General features: G+C 36.5%; 1 protein-coding gene across 1 annotated transcript in view; it reads left to right on the top strand.

The window, feature by feature from the left end:
- The window catches only part of RECQL4 (RecQ like helicase 4), an 89,407-nt gene that overhangs the window by 2,641 nt on the left and 67,739 nt on the right, over positions 1-19,027 (top strand). The gene's annotated exons all lie outside the window — the stretch shown is intronic.

The raw sequence follows: 19,027 nt of genomic DNA, 5'->3' as shown, positions 1-19,027 counted from the left end.
CCAAATCCCCCCAAAAAAATCACCAAAAAACCCCAAAATCCTTAAATAAAAAAAAAATAATCCCAAAAATCCCCCAAATCCCAAAAGAAATCCACAAAAAAACCCCAAATCCCAAAAAAAGACCAAAAAAACCCCCAAAAAACCTCCAAAATAAAAAAAAATCCCCCAAATCCCCCAAAAAATCCCCAAAATCCCAAAAAACCCCAAATTACCAAAAAAAATCCCAAAAAAACCTCAAAAAAAATCACCAAAAAAACCCAAAAATCTCCCAAAAAATTGCAAAAAATCCCCAAATCCCAAAAATAATCCCCAAAAAATTCTCCAAATCTGCTCCATCCCATCCCAAAATCCCAAAAAATCCCCCAAATCCCCAAAAAAACCCCCAAAAAATCCCCAAATCCCAAAAATAATCCCCAAAAAATTCCCCAAATCTGCTCCATCCCAAAATCCCAAAAATACCCCCAAAAATTTACTTCATTCCATCCCAAAATCCCCAAAAAAACCCCAAATCCCAAAATCCCCAAAAATCCCTAAAAAAGTCCCCAAAAAAATCCCAAATCCCCCCAAAAAATCACCAAGAAAACCCCAAATCCCAAAAATAATCCCCAAAAAACCTCAAAAAATTTGCTTCATTCCATCCCAAATGCCAAAAACCCCAAAAAAATCACCAAAAAAACCCCAAAATCCCCCAAAAATCCCTAAATCCCCAAAAAAACCCCAAAAATCCCCAAATCTGCTCCATCCCAAAATCCCAAAAAAAACCCCAAATCCCAAAAAAAATCCCAAATCCCAAAATCCTGAAAAAACCCAAAATCCAAAAAAAAAGCTCAAAAAACCATCCCAAAAAACCCCAAAATCCCCCAAAAAATCCAAAAAAACCCCCAAAAAACCCCCAAAACCCCAAATCTGCTCCATCCCAACCAAAATCCCCCAAAACCCAAATCCCCCAAAATCACCAAAACCCTAAAACCCCAAAAAATCACCCCAAAATCACCAAACCCCATATTTGCTCCATCCCAAAATCCCAAAAACCCCAAAATTTACTTCATTCCATCCCAAAATCCCCCAAAAAACCCCAAATCCCCCAAAAAAATCCCCCAAAAAACCCACAAATCTCAAAAAAACCTCCCAAAAAACCCCAAAATCCCCCAAAAAATCCCAAAATCTGCTCCATCCCAACCAAAAATCCCAAAAAAAGGCCCAAAACAACCCCAAATCCCTAAAAAAATCTCCAAAAAAACCCCAAATCTGCTCCATCCCATCCCAAAATCTAAAAAAAATCACAAAAAAACCCAAAAATCCCCAAAAAAATCCCCCAAAAATCCCCAAATCCCAAAAATAATCCCCAAAAAACCCCCAAATCCCAAAAAATATCCCCAAAAAATCCCAAATCTCCCAAAAAAATCCTCCAAAAATCCCCAAATCCCAAAAATAATCCCAAAATCCACCAAATCTGCTTCGTCCCAAAATCCCAAAACCCCAAATCCCCCAAAATTTCCCCAAAATTTCCCCAAATCCCCCCAAAAAATCACCAGAAAACCACCCAAAATCCCAAAAACAATCCCCCAAAAAACCCCCAAATCTGCTCCATCCCAAAATCCCAAAAAAATCCCATATCCCAAAAATTCCCCGAAATCCCCCAAAAAAATCACCAAATCCTAAAATCCCCCAAAAAATCCCAAAAAAATCCCAAAAATAATCCCAAAAAACCCAAATCTGCTCAGTTCCATCCCAAAATCCAAAAAATCCCAAAATCCCCAAAAAAATCCCTCAAAAAGCACAAATCTCAAAATCCTGAAAAAACCCAAATCCCAAAAAAAACCCCAAAAAAACCCCCAAAATCCCCCAAAAAATCCCAAAAACCCCAAAAAACCCCAAATCCCCTCGATCCCAAAATCCCAAAAAGTCCCCAAATCCCAAAAAAAATCCCCAAAAACCCAAAAAAAACCCCAAAAAATCCCAAAAAAAATCCCAAAAAAACCCCAAATCTGCTCAATTCCATCCCAATATCCTGAAAAATCCCCCAAATCCCAAAAAATGCCAAAAAAACCCGAAAATCCCCCCCAAAAAATCCCCCAAAAATCCCCAAATCCCAAAAAAAATCCCCAAAAATCCCAAAAAAACCCCAAAAAATCCAAAAAATCCTCCAAAAAATTGCCCCAAAACACCCAAATCTGCTCCATCCCAAAATCCCAAAAAAAATACCAAAAACCCCAAAATCCCCAAAATAATCCCCAAAAAATACTCAAATCCCAAAAGAAATCACCAAAAACACCCCAAATCTGCTCAATTCCATCCCAAAATCCAAAAAAAATCCCCAAATTCCCAAAAAAATCCCCAAAAAAATCCCAAAAAATCCCCAAACCCACTCAATTCCAACCAAAAATCCCAAAAAACCCCAAAATCCCCCAAAAAATTCAAAAAAAAACCCCAAATCCCAAAATCCCCCAAAAATACCCCAAATCCCAAAAAAATCCCCCAAAAAATCCCAAAAATCCCCAAAAAAATCCCCAAAAAACCCCAAAATCCCAAAAATAATCCCAAAAAATGCCCCAAATCTGCTCCATCTCATCCCAAAATCCTGAAAAATCCCCCAAATCCCAAAAAAAACCCCATAAATCCCAAAAATCCCAAAAAAGTCCCCAAAAAACCCCCAAATCCACTCCATCCCATCCCAAAATCCAAAAAAAATCCCAAAAATTCCCCAAAAAACCCACAAATCCCAAAATCCCGAGAAAACCCCAAATAACAACCATAAATCCCCAAAAAACCCCCAAAAAATCCCAAAGAAACCCCAAATCTGCTCCATCCCATCCCAAAATCCCAATAAAACCCCAAAATCCCACAAGCCCATCCCAAATCCCAAAAAAATCCCAAAAAAATCCCCAAAAAATCCCAAAAAAATCCCAAAATCCCGAATCTTCCACCTGCAAGGAGAGAAAATCCCAAAAAAAATCCCCAAAAAATCCCAAATCTGCTAAATCCCAAACAAAATCCCCAAAAACCCAAAATCCCCAAAAATCCCCAAAAATCCCAACCAAAATCCCCCAAAACCCCAAATCCAAAAATACCCCAAAACCCCAAATCTGCTCCATCCCAAAATCCAAAATACCCCCAAAAATTTACTTCATTCCATCCCAAAATCCCAAAAAAACCCCAAATCCCAAAATCCCCAAAAATCCCTAAAAAATCCCAAAAAAATCCCCAAATCCCCCCAAAAAATCACCAAGAAAACCCAAAATCCCCAAAAAAATCCCCAAAAAATCTCCAAATCCCCAAAAAATCCCCAAAATAACCCCAAAAAATTTACTTCATTCCATCCCAAAATCCCCCAAAAAATCCCAAAATCCCCAAATCCCAAGAAAAATCCCAAAAAAACCCCTAAATCCGAAAATCCCGAAAAACCCCAAAAAATCCCCAAAAAACCCCAAAAATCCCCAAATCTGCTGCATCCCAAAATCCCAAAAAAACCCCAAATCCCAAAATCCCCAAAAATCCCTAAAAAAATCCCCAAAAAACCCCAAATCTTCTCCATCCCAAAATCCCAAAAAAAACCCAAAAAATTTACTTCATTCCATCCCAAAATCCCCCAAAAAACCCCAAATCCCCCAAAAAATCCCAAAAAAACCCCAAAAATCCCCAAATCTGCTCCATCCCAAAATCCCAAAAAAAACCCCAAATCCCCCCAAAAAATCACCAAAAAAACCCCAAAAAACAAAAAAAAAATCCCCCAAAAAATCCCCAAATCCCCCAAAAAGTCACCAAAAAACCCCAAATCTGCTCCATCCCAAAATCCAAAAAACCCCAAAAAAATTTAGTTCATCCCATCCCAAAATCCCCAAAAAAAACCCCAAATCCCCCCAAAAAATCCCCAAAAAACCCACAAATCTCAAGAAAACCTCCCAAAAAACCCCAAAAAACCCCAAAATCCCAAAAAAACCCCAAAATCGACTCTATCCCATCCCAAAATCCCAAAAAATTGACTTCATTCCATCCCAAAATCCCCAAAAAAAACTAGAAGTCCCCCCAAAAAATCCCCCAAATCCCAAAAGAATCCCAAATCCCAAAATCCCAAATCCCAAAATCCCCCCAAAAAATCCCAAAATCTGCTCCATCCCAACCAAAAATCCCAAAAAAACCTCAAAAATCCCAAAAAAAGGTCCAAAACAACCCCAAATCCCTAAAAAAATCTCCCAAAAAACCCAAATCTGCTCCATCCCGAAATCCCAAGAAAATCCCAAAAAATCCCCCAAATCCCAAAAAAAATCACCAAAAAAACCCCAAAATCCCCAAATCCCAAAAACAATCCCAAAAACCCCCAAATCCCAAAAGAAATCAGCAAAAAACCACAAATCCCAAAACCCCGAAAAACCCCAAATCCCAAAAAAAGGCCAAAAAACCCCAAAAAAATCCCAAAAAACCCCCAAATCCCTTCGATCCCAAAATTCCAAAATCTCGAAAAATCCCCAAATCTGCTCCATCCCATCCCAAAATCCAAAAAAACCCCAAATTCCCAAAAAAATCCCCCAAAAAATCACCAAAAACCCCCCAAAACCACCAAAAATATCCCCAAAATCCCCAAATCCCAAAAGAAATCCCCAAAAACCCCCAAATCTGCTCCATTCCATCCCAAAATCCCCAAAAAATCCCCAAATTCCAAAAAAAATCCCCCAAAAAAACCTCAAATCCCAAAAAAATCCCAAAAAACCCCCAAAATCCTGAATCTTCCACCTGCAAGGAGAGAAAATCCCAAAAAAATCCCAAAAAATCCCAAAATCTGGAATCTTCCACCTGCAGAGAGAGAAAATCCCATAAAAATCCCCCAAAAAAATCCCAAATCCTGAATTTTCCACCTGCAGGGAGAGAAAATCCCAAAAAAATCCCAAAAAAATCCAAAAAAATCCCAAAAATCCTGAATCTTCCACCTGCAGGGAGAGAAAATCCCATAAAAATCCCCCAAAAAATCCCAAAATCCTTAATTTTCTACCTGCAACAAGAGAAAATCCCAAAAAAATCCCCCAAAAAATCCCAAAAAAACCCCAAATCTGCTAAATCCCAACCAAAATCCCAAAAAAATCCCCAAAAAACCCCCCAAATCCCAAAAAAAATCCCCCCAAAGAATCCCAAAATCCTGAATTTTCTACCTGCAAGGAGAGAAAATCCCCCAAAAACCCCAAAATCCCCCAAAAAATCCCGAAATCTGGAATCCTCCTCCTGCAAGGAGAAAATCCCAAAAAAATCCCATAAAAATCCCAAAAAAATCCCAAAATCCGGAATCTTCCACCTGCAGGGAGAGAAAATCCAAAAAAAATCCCAAAAAAATCCCATAAAAACCCCAAATCCCAACCAAAATCCCCCAAAAAAACCTCAAATCCCCCAAAAAATCACCAAAAAAACCACCAAAATCCTGAATCTTCCACCTGCAAGGAGAGAAAATCCCAAAAAAATCCCAAAAAAATCCCAAAAAATCCAAAAAAAATCCCAAAACTTCTACCTGCAGGGAGAGAAAATCCCCCAAAAACCCCAAAATCCCCCAAAAAATCCCAAAATCCTGAATCTTCCACCTGCAAGGAGAAAAAATCCCAAACAAAATCCCCCAAAAAAACCCCCAAAATCCCCAAAAAAATCCCCAAAAAATCCCAAATCCCAAAAATAATCCCCAAAAAAACCCCAAATCCCCCAAAAAAACCCCAAAAATAACCCCAAATCCCAAAAATAATCCCCAAAAAAAAGCCAAATCCCCAAAAAAAATCCCCAAAAAAATCCCAAATCCCAACCAAAATCCCCCAAAAAAACCCTCAAATCTCAAAAATCACCAAAAAAACCACAAAATCCCCAAAAAAATCCCCCAAAAATCCTCAAATCCCAAAAAAATCCCCAAAAAATCCCCAAATCCCCCAAAAAATCTCAAAAAACCCCAAATCCCGAAAGAAAATCCCCAAAAAAACTCTCAAATCCCCCAAAAAATCACCAAAAAACCCCCAAAATCCTGAATTTTCTACCTGCAAGGAGAGAAAATCCAAAAAAAAAATCCAAAATCTGCTAAATCCCAACCAAAATCCCAAAAAAAATCCCAAAAAATTTGCTTCATTCCATCCCAAATGCCAAAAAACCCCCAAAAAATCCCAAAAAAATCCCTCAAATCCCAAAAAAATCCCAAAAAAACCCCAAAATCCTGAATTTTCCACCTGCAGGGAGAGAAAATCCCATAAAAATAAAAAAAAAAATCCCAAAAAAATCCCAAAAAAAATCCCAAATCCCCCAAAAAAATCACCAAAAAAACCCCAAAATCCAGAATCTTCACCTTCAATGAGAGAAAATCCCAAAAAAATCCCAAAAAAATCCGAAATCCCAACCAAAATCCCCCAAAAAACCCCAAATCCCCCCAAAAAATCCCAAAAATAACCCCAAATCCCAAAAAAATCCCCAAAAAAATCCCTCAAAAATCCCCAAATCCCCCAAAAAAATCCCAAAAAACCCCCAAAATCCTGAATCTTCCACCTGCAAGGAGCGAAAATCCCCAAAAAAATCCCCAAAAATTCCCCAAATCCCAAGAAAAATCCCAAAAAAACCCCAAAAATTTACTTCATCCCATCCCAAAATCCCAAAAAATCCCCCAATTCCCAAAAAAATCCCCAAAAACCTCCAAATCTTCTCCATCCCAACCAAAAGTCCCAAAAAAAACACCAAAAAACCCAAAATCACATAAAAAAACCCAAAATCCCCAAAAAAATCCCCCAAAAATGCCCCAATCCCAAAAATAATCCCAAAAAAACCCCCCAAAAAATTTACTTCATCCCATCCCAAAATCCCCAAAAAATCCCCAAAAAACCCCAAATCTGCTCCATCCCAAAATCCAAAAAAAACCCCAAAAAAATTTACATCATTCCATCCCAAAACCCCAAAAAATCCCCCAAAATCCCCAAATCCCAAAAAAAATCCCAAAAACCACCAAATCTGCTTCGTCCCAAAATCCCAAAACCCCAAATCTCCCAAAATCCCCCCAAAATTTCCCCAAATCCCCACAAAACCCCAAATCTGCTCCATCCCAAAATCCCAAAAAACCCCAAAAAATTTACTTCATCTCATCCCAAAATCCCCAAAAAATCCCCAAATTAAAAAAAAAATCCCCCAAAAAACCCAAATCTGCTCCATCTCATCCCAAAATCCAAAAAATCCCAAAATCCCCAAAAAAATCCCTCAAAAAGCACAAATCTCCAAATCCTGAAAAAACCCAAATCCCAAAAAAAACCCCAAAAAAACCCCAAAATCCCCCAAAAATTCCCAAAAACCCCAAAAAATCCCAAATCCTCAAAAAACCCAAAAAGTCAAAATCACCAAAACCCCAAAAAATCCCAAAAAAAATCCCAAAAAACCCCAAATCTGCTCAATTCCATCCCAATATCCTGAAAAATCCCCCAAATCCCAAAAAAATCACCAAAAAAACCCCAAATCCCAAAAAAATCCCCAAAAATCCAAAAAAAACCCCAAAAAATCCAAAAAATCCTCAAAAAAATCGCCCCAAAACACCCAAATCTGCTCCATCCCAAAATCCCAAAAAAAATACCAAAAACCCCAAAATCCCCAAAATAATCCCCAAAAAATACTCAAATCCCAAAAGAAATCACCAAAAACACCCCAAATCTGCTCAATTCCATCCCAAAATCCAAAAAAAATCCCCAAATTCCCAAAAAAATCCCCAAAAAAATCCCAAAAAATCCCCAAACCCACTCAATTCCAACCAAAAATCCCAAAAAACCCCAAAATCCCCCAAAAAATTTAAAAAAAACCCCCAAATCCCAAAATCCCCCAAAAATACCCCAAATCCCAAAAAAATCCCCCAAAAAATCCCAAAAATCCCCAAAAAAATCCCCAAAAAACCCCAAAATCCCAAAAATAATCCCAAAAAATGCCCCAAATCTGCTCCATCTCATCCCAAAATCCTGAAAAATCCCCCAAATCCCAAAAAAAACCCCATAAATCCCAAAAATCCCAAAAAAGTCCCCAAAAAACCCCCAAATCCACTCCATCCCATCCCAAAATCCAAAAAAAATCCCAAAAATTCCCCAAAAAACCCACAAATCCCAAAATCCCGAGAAAACCCCAAATAACAACCATAAATCCCCAAAAAACCCCCAAAAAATCCCAAAGAAACCCCAAATCTGCTCCATCCCATCCCAAAATCCCAATAAAACCCCAAAATCCCACAAGCCCATCCCAAATCCCAAAAAAATCCCAAAAAAATCCCCAAAAAATCCCAAAAAAATCCCAAAATCCCGAATCTTCCACCTGCAAGGAGAGAAAATCCCAAAAAAAATCCCCAAAAAATCCCAAATCTGCTAAATCCCAAACAAAATCCCCCAAAAAAACCCAAAATCCCCCAAAAAAATCCCCAAAAATCCCAACCAAAATCCCCCAAAAATCCCCAAATCCCAAAAATACTCCCCAAAAAACCCCCAAATCTGCTCCATCCCGAAATCCCAAAAATACCCCCAAAAATTTACTTCATTCCATCCCAAAATCCCAAAAAAAATCCCAAAAAAACCCCCAAAATCCTGAATCTTCCACCTGCAAGGAGAGAAAATCCCCAAAAAATCCCAAATCCCAAAAAAAAATCACCAAAAAAAACCCCAAAATCCTGAATTTTCTACCTGCAAGGAGAGAAAATCCAAAGAAAAAATCCAAAATCTGCTAAATCCCAACCAAAATCCCAAAAAAATCCCAAAAAATTTGCTTCATTCCATCCCAAATGCCAAAAAAACCCCCAAAAAATCCCAAAAAAAACCCAAAATCCGGAATTTTCCACTTGCAAGGAGAGAAAATCCCAAAAACATCCCCAAAAAATCCCCCAAAAAATCCCCCAAAAAATCCCAAATCCTGAATTTTCTACCTGCCAGGAGAGAAAAGCCAAAAAAAATCCCAAAAATTTGCTTCATTCCATTCCAAATCCCAAAAAAAAACCCCGAAATCCCAAAAAAATCCCAAAAAAATCCCCAAATCCCAAAAAAATCCCAAAAATCCCCAAAATCCTGAATCTTCCACCTGCAGGGAGAGAAAATCCCATAAAAATCCCATAAAAATCCCCAAAAAATCCCAAATCCTGAATTTTCTACCTGCAAGGAGAGAAAATCCAAAAAAACCCAAAAAATTTACTTCATTCCATCCCAAAATCCACCCAAAAATGCCAAAATCCCAAAAAAAACCCCAAAAACCCCCAAAAAAATCCCCCAAAAATCTCCAAATCCCAAAAAAATCCCCAAAAAAACCCCAAACTCCTGAATTTTCTACCGGCAGGGAGAGAAAATCCCCAAAAAATCCCCAAAATAATCCCAAAAAAATCCCAAAATCTGGAATCTTCCTACCAGCAAGGAGAGAAAATCCCAAAAAAATCCCAAATCTGCTAAATCCCAACCAAAATCCCCAAAAAAAATCCCAAAAAATTTGCTTCATTCCATTCCAAATGCCAAAAAAATCCCCAAAAAAATCCCTCAAATCCCAAAAAAATCCCCAAAAAAATCCCCAAAATCCTGAATTTTCCACTTGCAAGGAGAGAAAATCCCAAAAAAAATCCCAAAAAAATCCCAAAAAACCCCAAAATCCTGAATCTTCCACCTGCAGGGAGAGAAAATCCAAAAAAATCCCAAATCTGTTAAATCCCAATCAAAATCCCCCAAAAAAATCCCAAAAAATTTGCTTCATTCCATTCCAAATGCCAAAAAAACCCAAAAAAAATCCCAAAAAAAACCCCAAAATCCTGAATCTTCCACCTGCAAGGAGAGAAAATCCCCAAAAAAATCCCCAAAAATTCCCCAAATCCCTACAAAAATCCCCAAAAAACCCCAAATCTGCTCCATCCCAACCCAAAATCCCCCAAAAAATCCCCCCAAAACCACCAAATCAAAAAAAAAATCCCCAAAAAAACCACCAAATCCCATAAAAATGCCCAAAAAACCCCCAAATCCCAAGAAAAATCCCAAAAAAACCCAAAAAATTTACTCCATCCCATCCCAAAATCCCGAAAAATCCCCCAATTCCCAAAAAAAAATCCCCAAAAACCTCCAAATCTTCTCCATCCCAACCAAAAGTCCCGAAAAAACCACCAAAAAACCCAAAATCACATAAAAAACCCCAAAATCCCAAAAAAAATCCCCCAAAAATCCCCCAATCCCAAAAATAATCCCAAAAAAACCCCAAAAAATTTACTTCATCCCATCCCAAAATCCCCAAAAAAACCCCCAAAAAGCCCCAAAACCCCCAAAAACCCCAAAATCCCCAAAACCCAAAAACCCCAAATCTGCTCCATCCAATCCCAACATCCCAAAATCCCAAATCCCAAAACCAACAAATTCCCCAGAAAACCCCTAAATCCTAAAAAACCCCCAAAATCCTAAAAAACCCCAAAATCCCCCCAAAAAATCCCCTAAAAAAACCCAAAATCCCAAAAATAATCCCCAAAAAACCCCAAATCTGCTCCATCCAAAAATCCCAAAAAAACCCCCAAAAAACCCAAAATCCCAAAATCCCCAAAATTCCCCAAATCCCCAAAAAAATCCCCAAAAAATCCTTAAAATCCCCCAAAATCCCTGAAAAAATCCCAAAAAAACCCAAATCCCAAAATCCTGAAAAACCCCAAACCCGAAAAAAGACAAAATAAAACCCCAAAAACCCCAAAATCCTGAAAAATCCTCCAAATCCCCCAAAAAATCACCAAAAAACCCCCAAAATCCAAAAAAAATCCTCAAATTACAAAAAAATCCCCAAAAATCCCCCAAAAAATCCCAAATCTGCTCCATCCCATCCCAAAATCTCAAAAATCCCTGAAATCCCCCCAAAAAACCCCAAAAATCCCCAAATCCCAAAAATAATCCCCAAAAAAAACCCCAAATATGCTCCATCCCAAAATCCCAAAAAAAATCCCAAAATCCCAAAATCACATCCCAAAATCCCCAAAAATCCCAAAAAAAAATCACCAAAAAACCCCAAAATCTACTCTATCCCATCCCAAAATCCCAGAAAATTTACTTCATTCCATCCCAAAATCCCCAAAAAAATCCCAAAAAAACCCCCCAAAAATCCCCAAATCTGCTCCATCCCAAAATCCCAAAAAAACCCCAAATCCCCCAAAAAAATCACCAAAAAAACCCCAAAATACCCCCAAAAAATCCTCCAAAATCCCAAAAATCCCAAAAAAATCCCAAAATCTGCTCCATCCCATCCCAAAATCCCGAAAGACCCAAAATTCCCAAAAAAATCCCAAAAAAACCCCCAAATCCCCTCGATCTCAAAATCCCAAAAAATCCCCGAAATACCAAGAAAAATTCCTAAAAAACCCCAAATCTGCTCCATCCCATCCCGAAATCCAAAAAAAAAACCCCAAAATCCCCCAAAAAAAGCCCAAAAAACCTCCAAATCTGCTCAATTCCAACAAAATCCCAAAAAATTTCCCGAATCCCCAAAAAATCACCAAAAAACCCCCAAAACCCCCAAAAAATCCCTCAAATCCCAAAAAAAGACCAAAAAACCCCCAAAAACCCCCAAAAAACCCCAGATCTGCTCGATTCCAACCAAAATCCAAAAAAAATCCCCCAAAAAATCCCAAATCTGATCAATCCCATCCCAAAATCCCCAAAAATACCCCAAATCCCCAAAAAAATCCCCCAAAAATCCCCAAATCCCAAAAATAATCCCAAAAAACCCCCAAATCTGCTCCATCTCATCCCAAAATCCTGAAAAATCCCCGAAATTCCCCCAAAAAAATCCCCCAAAAAAACCCCAAAATCCCCCAAAAAATCCCAAAATCCCCCAAATCCATTCCATCCCAAAATCCCAAAAAAATCCAAAAAAATCCCCAAAATCCCAAATATTCCCCAAATCCCAAAAAAAGTCCCCCAAAAAACCCAAAACCTGCTCCATCCCAAAATCCCAAAATCCAAAAAATCCCCAAAATCCCAAAAGAAATTCTCCAAAAATCCCAAAAACCCCCCTAAAAATTCCCAAAAAATCCCCCAAAAAGCACAAATCCCAAAATCCTGAAAAAACCCAAATCCCAAAAAAATCCCCAAAAAAACTCCAAAATTCCCCCAAAAATCCCCTCGATCCCAAAATCCCAAAAAATCCCCAAATTCCCAAAAAAAAATCCCCCCAAAAATCCCAAAAAACCCCAAAATCCCCAAAAAAATCCCCAAAAATCCCCAAATCCCAAAAATAATCCCCAAAACCCCAAAAAATTTACTTCATTTCATCCAAAATCCCAAAAATTCCCCTAATTCCAAAAATCCAAAAATCCCCCAAAAAATCGAAAAAAACCCCAAATCCCCTTGATCCCAAAATCAAAAAAACCCCAAATCTGCTCCATCCCATCCCAAAATCCCCAAAAAAATCCCCCAAATTCCCCAAAAAATCCCCAAAAAAACCACAAATCCCCTCGATCCCAAAATCCCGAAAAATCCCCCAAATCTGCTCAATTCCATCCCAAAATCCCCCCAAAAAAATCCCCAAATCCCAAAAAAAATCCCCCAAAAACCCCAAATCTGCTCCATCCCAAAATCCCAAAAAAACCCCGAAAAATTTACTTCATTCCATCCCACAATGAAAAAAATCCCCAAATCCCAAAATCCCCAAAAATCCCCAAAAAATCCCCAAAAAATCCTCAAAAAATCCTGAAAAAAACCCAAAATCCCAAAAATAATCCCCAAAAAATTCCCCAAATCTGCTCCATCCCATCCCAAGATCCCAAAAAATCCCCCAAAAAGCACAAATCCCAAAATCCTGAAAACATCCCCAAATCCCAAAAAAAGCCCAAAAAACCCCAAATTCCCCAAAAAATCCCCAAAAAAACCCCAAATCCCCAAAAAAATCACCAAAAAACCCCAAAATCCTTAAATAAAAAAAAATAATCCCAAAAATCCCCCAAATCCCAAAAGAAATCTGCAAAAAAACCATAAATCCTAAAACCCCAAAAAACCCCAAATCCCAAAAAAAGGCCAAAAAAACCCCCAAAAAACCTCCAAAATACAAAAAAAATTCCCCAAATCCCCCAAAAAATCCCCCAAAAATCCCCAAAATCCCAAAAAATCCACAAATTACCCAAAAAAATCCCAAAAAAACCTCCAAAAAAATCACCAAAAAAACCCCAAAATCTCCCAAAAAATCGCAAAAAATCCCCAAATCCCAAAAATAATCCCCAAAAAATTCCCCAAATCTGCTCCATCCCATCCCAAAATCCCAAAAAATCCCAAAATCCCCAAAAAAATCCCCCAAAAAGCACAAATCCCAAAATCCTGAAAAACCCCAAATACTAAAAAAAACCCAAAAAAATCCCCAAATCCCAAAAATAATCCCCAAAAAAATCCCAGATCTGCTCCATCCCATCCCAAAATCCCCCAAAAAAACCCAAAATCCCCCAAAAAATCCCAAAAAATCCCCAAAATCCCCCCAAAAAATTTACTTCATCCCATCCCAAAATTCCCCAAAAAAACGCCAAAAAACCCCTAAATCCAAAAAAACCCCAAAAACCCCCAAATCCCCAAAAAATCCCCCAAAATCCCCAATCCCAAAATAATCCCAAAAACCCTAAAAAATTTACTTCATCCCACCCCAAAATCCCAAAAACCCAAAAATCCCCCAAAATCCCCCAAAACCCAAAAAACCCCCAAATCTGCTCCATCCAATCCCAAAATCCCAAAAAATCCCCCAAATCCCAAAAAAACCAACAAATTCCCCAGAAAACCCCTAAATCCTAAAAAATCCCAAAAACCCCAAATCTGCTCAATCCCGAAATCCCAAAATCCCGAAAAAAATCCCCCAAATCCCCCAAAAAATCACCAAAAAACCCCAAAATCCAAAAAAATTCCCCAAATTACAAAAAAAATTCCCCAAAAAAATCCCCAAAAAATCACCCAAAAAACCCCAAAATCCCAAATCCCTAAAAAAACCCCAAAACCCCCAAAAAAATCCCAAAAAATCCCCAAATCCCAAAAATAATCCCCAAAAAAAACCCCAAATCTGCTCCATCCCAAAATCCCCAAAAAATCCCAAAATCCCAAAATCCCCAAAATTCCCCAAATCCCCCAAAAAAATCAAAAAATGCCCAAAATCCCCCAAAAAATCCCAAAAAAACCCCAAAAATCCCCAAATCTGCTCCATCCCAAAATCCCAAAAAAAACCCCAAATCCCAAAATCCCCCAAAAATTCCCCAAATGCCCCAAAAAAAAATCCCCAAAAAATCCCCAAAAAACCCAAAAAAATCCCCCAAAAACCCCAAAATCCCCCCAAAAATCGCCAAATCCCAAAAAAATCCCCCAAATCTCTAAAAAAATCCCAAAAAATCCCAAATCCCTCAAAAAAATCACCAAAAAATCCCCAAATCCCCAAAAAAATCCCAAAAAAACCCCAAATCCCAAAATCCTGAAAAAACCCAAAATCCAAAAAAAAAGCTCAAAAAACCACCCCAAAAAACCCCAAAATCCGCCAAAAAATCCCCCAAAAATCCCCAAATCCCAAAAATAATCCCCATAAATCCCCCAAATCTGCTCCATCCCAAAATCCCAAAAATACCCCCAAAAATTTACTTCATTCCATCCCAAAATCCCCCAAAACATCCCAAATCCCAAAATCCCCAAAAATCCCTAAAAAAATCCCCAAAAAAAATCCCAAATCCCCCCAAAAAATCACCAAGAAAACCCAAAATCCCCAAAAAAATCCCCTAAAAATCTCCAAATCCCAAAAATAATCCCCAAAAATCCCAAAAAATTTACTTCATTCCATCCCAAAATCCCCCAAAAATCCCAAAATCCCAAAAAAAACCCCAAAAAACTCCAAAATCCCCCAAAAAATCCCCAAAAAAAACCCAAATCCCAAAAAAAATCACCAAAAAAACCCCAAAATCCCCAAAAAAATCCCCCAAAACTCCCCAAATCCCAAAAATAATCCCCAAAAAGCAAAAAAAATTTACCTCATCCCAAAAAAATCCCAAAAAATTTACTTCATTCCATCCTAAAATCCCAAAAACCCCCAAGTCCCCCCAAAAATCCCAAAAAATCCCCCAAAAAATCAAAAAAAACCCCAAATCTGCTTCATCCCATCCCAAAATCCCCCAAAAAATCCCCAAAAAATCTCCAAATCCCAAAATCCCATCCCAAAATCCCAAAAAAACCCATATCCAGTTGATCCCATCCCAAAATCCTGAAAAAAATTGGGGAAAATTGGGAAAAAAATGGGAAAAAATGGGAAAATATTGGGAAGAAATTGTGAGAAAATTGGAAAAAAATTGGAAAAAATATGGAAAAAAAGGGGAAAATTGGGAGAAAGTTGGGAAAATTATGGGAAAAATTGGGAAAAATGGGGAAAAATGGGAAAAATATTGAAAAAATTGGGAAAAATTGGGAGAAAATTAGGAAAAAATTGGGAAAATATTGGGAAGAAAATTAGAAAAAATGGGAAAAAATGGGAAAATTATGGGGAAAAATTCAGAAAAAATGGGAAGAAATTGGGGAAATTTCAGAAAAAATTGGGCAAATATTGGGAAAAAATTGGGGAAAAACTGGGAAATTATGGGAAAAAATGGGAAAATTATGGAAAAAAATGGGAAAAATTTGGGAAAATATTGGGGGAAAAAAGGGAAAAAATTGGGAAAAAATGGGAAAATTATGGGAAAAAATTGGGGAAATATTGGGAGAAAAAAGGGAAAAAATGGGGAAAAATTGGAAAAAATATTGGGAAAAATTTGGGAGGAAATTGGGAAAAAAAATGGGGAAAAATTGGGAAAATTATGGGAAAAATTGGGGGAAAATTGGAAAAAAAAGTTGGGAAAAATTTTGCAAAAAATTGGGGAAAATTGGGAAAAAAATGGGAAAACTTTGGTGACAAATTGGGAAGAAAATTGGGAAAATATGGGAAAAAATGGGAAAATTTGGGAAAATTATGGGAAAAAATGGGAAAATTAAGGGAAAAAATTGGTAAAAATTAGGAAAAAATTGGGAAAATATTGGGGAAATTATGGGAAAAAATTGGGAAAAAATGGAAAAAAATTGAGGAAAAAATTGGAAAAAAATTGGGAAAAATATGGGAAAATTATGGGAAGAAAAAGGGAAAAATTAGAAAACATTTGGGGAAAATTGAGAAAAAAAATGGGAAAAAATTGGGGAAAAATTGGGAAAAAATTGAGGAAAAAATTGAGAAAATTATGGCGAAAAAATGGGAGAAATTTGGGAAAAAATGATGAAAAAATTGGGGAAAAATGGGAAAATATTGGGAAGAAATTGGGAGAAAATTGGAAAAAAATTGGGAAAAATATGGAAAAAAGGGGAAAAATTGGGAGAAAATTGGGAAAATTATGGGAAAAAATTGGGGAATAATTGGGAAAAATTAGGAAAAAATTGGGAAAAAAGTTGGGGAAAAATGGGAAAAAATGGGGAAAAATTGGAACAAATATTGGGAAAAATTTGGGAGAAAATTGGGAAAAATGGGAAAAAAAATGGGGAAAAATTGGGAAGAAATTGGGAAAATATTGGGGAAATTATGGGAAAAATTGGGAAAAAATGGAAAAAATTGAGGAAAAAATTGGAAAAAAATTGGGAAAAATATGGGAAAAATATGGGAAAATTATGGGAAGAAAAAGGGAAAAATTAGGAAAAATTTGGGGAAAATTGAGAAAAAAATGGGAAAAAATTGGGAAAAAATTGGGAAAAGTTGTGAGAAAAAAGGGAAAAATATTGGAAAAAAATTGGGGGAAATTGGGGAAAAATTTGGGGAAAATTTCGGAAAAAATTGGGGAAAAAATTGAGAAAATTATGGCGAAAAAAATGGGAGAAATTTGGGAAAATAATGGGAAAAATTGGGGAAAAAATGGGGGAAAAATGGGAAAAATATTGAAAAAAATGGGAGAAAATTGGGAGAAATGGGAAAAATTTGGAGAAAATTAGGAAAAAATTATTGGGAAAATATTGGGAAAAAATTGGGAAAAAATGGGAAAATTAATTGGGAAAAATGGGAAAAAATTGGGAAAATTTCAGAAAAAATTGGGGAAATATTGGGAAAAAATTGGGAAAAATTAGGGAAATTGGGAAAAAAGTTGGGGAAAAAAATGGGGAAAAATTGGAAAAAATTGGGAAAATATTGGGGAAATTATGGGAAAAAATTGGGAAAAAACTGGAAAAAAATTGGGAAAAATATGGAAAATTATGGGAAGAAAAAGGGAAAAATTAGGAAAAATTTGGGGAAAATTGAGAAAAAAAATGGGAAAAAATTGGGGAAAAATTGGGGAAAAATGGGAAAAAATGGGAAAAAAATGGGGAAAGTTGGGGAAAAAAAGGGAAAAATATTGGAAAAAAATTGGGGGAAATTGGGGAAAAATTTGGGGAAAAATTGGGAAAAAATTGGGGAAAAAATTGAGAAAATTATGGGGAAAAAATGGGAGAAATTTGGGAAAAAATAGGAAAAACTGGGAAAATTTGAGAAAAAAAATGGAGAAAAATTGTGGAAAAAATTGGGAAAAATTTAGGAAAAATTTGGGAAAAAATTGGGAAAATTATGGGAAAAAATTAGGGATTTTTTCGCCCTAAAAATGCTGAAAAAAACCCCAAAATTCCATGAGGATTTTTTGGGATGAAAATTCCCCCAAAATCCCATTTTCCACCCAAAATTCCCATTTTTCCCCAAAAAAACATCAATTTTTCCTCCAAAAAAATCAATTTTTCCCCAAAAATTCCCATTTTTCCCCCCAAAAAATCAATTTTTTCCCCCAAAAAATTCCAATTTTCCCCAAAAAAATCTCATTTTCCCCCAAAAATTCCCATTTTTTCCCAAAAAAATCAAATTTCCCCAAATAAATTCCCATTTTTCCCCCAAAATTCCCAATTTTTCCCCAAAAATTCTCATTTTTCCCAAAAAATTCCCATTTTTCCCCCAAAAATTCCCAATTTTCCTAAAAATTCCAATTTTTTCCCCCAAAAAATCCAATTTTTCCCCCAAAAAATCCCATTTTCCCCTAAAAAAATTCCCATTTTCCCCCCAAAAAAACCTATTTTTCCAAAAAACCATCATTTTTTCCCAAAAAAAATCAACTTTCCCCAAAAAATCCCATTTTTCAAAAAAATTCCCAATTTCCAAAAAAAAATTCTCATTTTCCCCTAAAAAAATTCCCATTCTTCCCAAAACCATCAATTTTTCCCCAAAAAAAATTCCCATTTTCCCCCCAAAAATACCCATTTTCCCCCCAAAAAAATCAATTTTTCCCCAAAAAAATTCCCATTTTTTCCCCAAAAATTCCCATTTTTCCCAAAACCATCAACTTTTCCCCCAAAAAATCAATTTTTCCCAAAAAAACATCAATTTTTCTCAAAAAATTCCCATTTTTCCCTCAAAAATTCCCAAATTTTCCCATAAAAATTCCCAATTTTCCCCAAAAAAATTCCCATTTTTCCCCAAAAAATATCAATTTTTCCCAAAAAACCATCAATTTTTCCCCCAAAAATTCCCATTTTTCCCCAAAAAGATCAAATTTTCCCCAAAAAATTCCCATTTTTCCCCCAAAAATATCAATTTTCCCCGAAAAATCCAATTTTTCCCAAAAAAAATTCCCAAATTTTCCCCATAAAAATTCCCATTTTTCCCCAAAAAATCCCATTTTCCCAAAACCATCAATTTTTCCCCAAAAAATTCCCATTTTTCCCCAAAATAATCAATTTTTCTTCCAAAAATAACTTTTTTCCCCCAAAATTCCCATTTTTCCGCCAAAAAAAATTTTTCCCCCAAAAATTCCCATTTTTCCCAAAAAAATCAAATTTCCCCCAAAAATTCCCATTTTTCCCCAAAAATTCCCATATTTCCCCCCAAAAAATCAATTTTTCCCAAAAATTTCCCATTTTCCCCCAAAAATATCAATTTTCCCAAAAAAACATGAATTTTGCCCCCAAAAATTCCCATTTTTCCCCCCAAAAAATTGATTTTTCCCAAAAAAATTCCCATTTTTCCCAAAATATTCCTAAATTTCCAAAAAAAATTCCCATTTTTCCTCAGAGATCAAATT

Source organism: Lichenostomus cassidix, chromosome 2 (genome assembly GCF_008360975.1).
Source record: "Lichenostomus cassidix isolate B80296 chromosome 2, HeHo_3.0, whole genome shotgun sequence".
NCBI lineage: Eukaryota > Metazoa > Chordata > Aves > Passeriformes > Meliphagidae > Lichenostomus > Lichenostomus cassidix.
The sequence above is the reverse complement of the archived record's forward strand: the minus strand, read 5'-3'. Positions and strand labels throughout refer to the sequence as shown.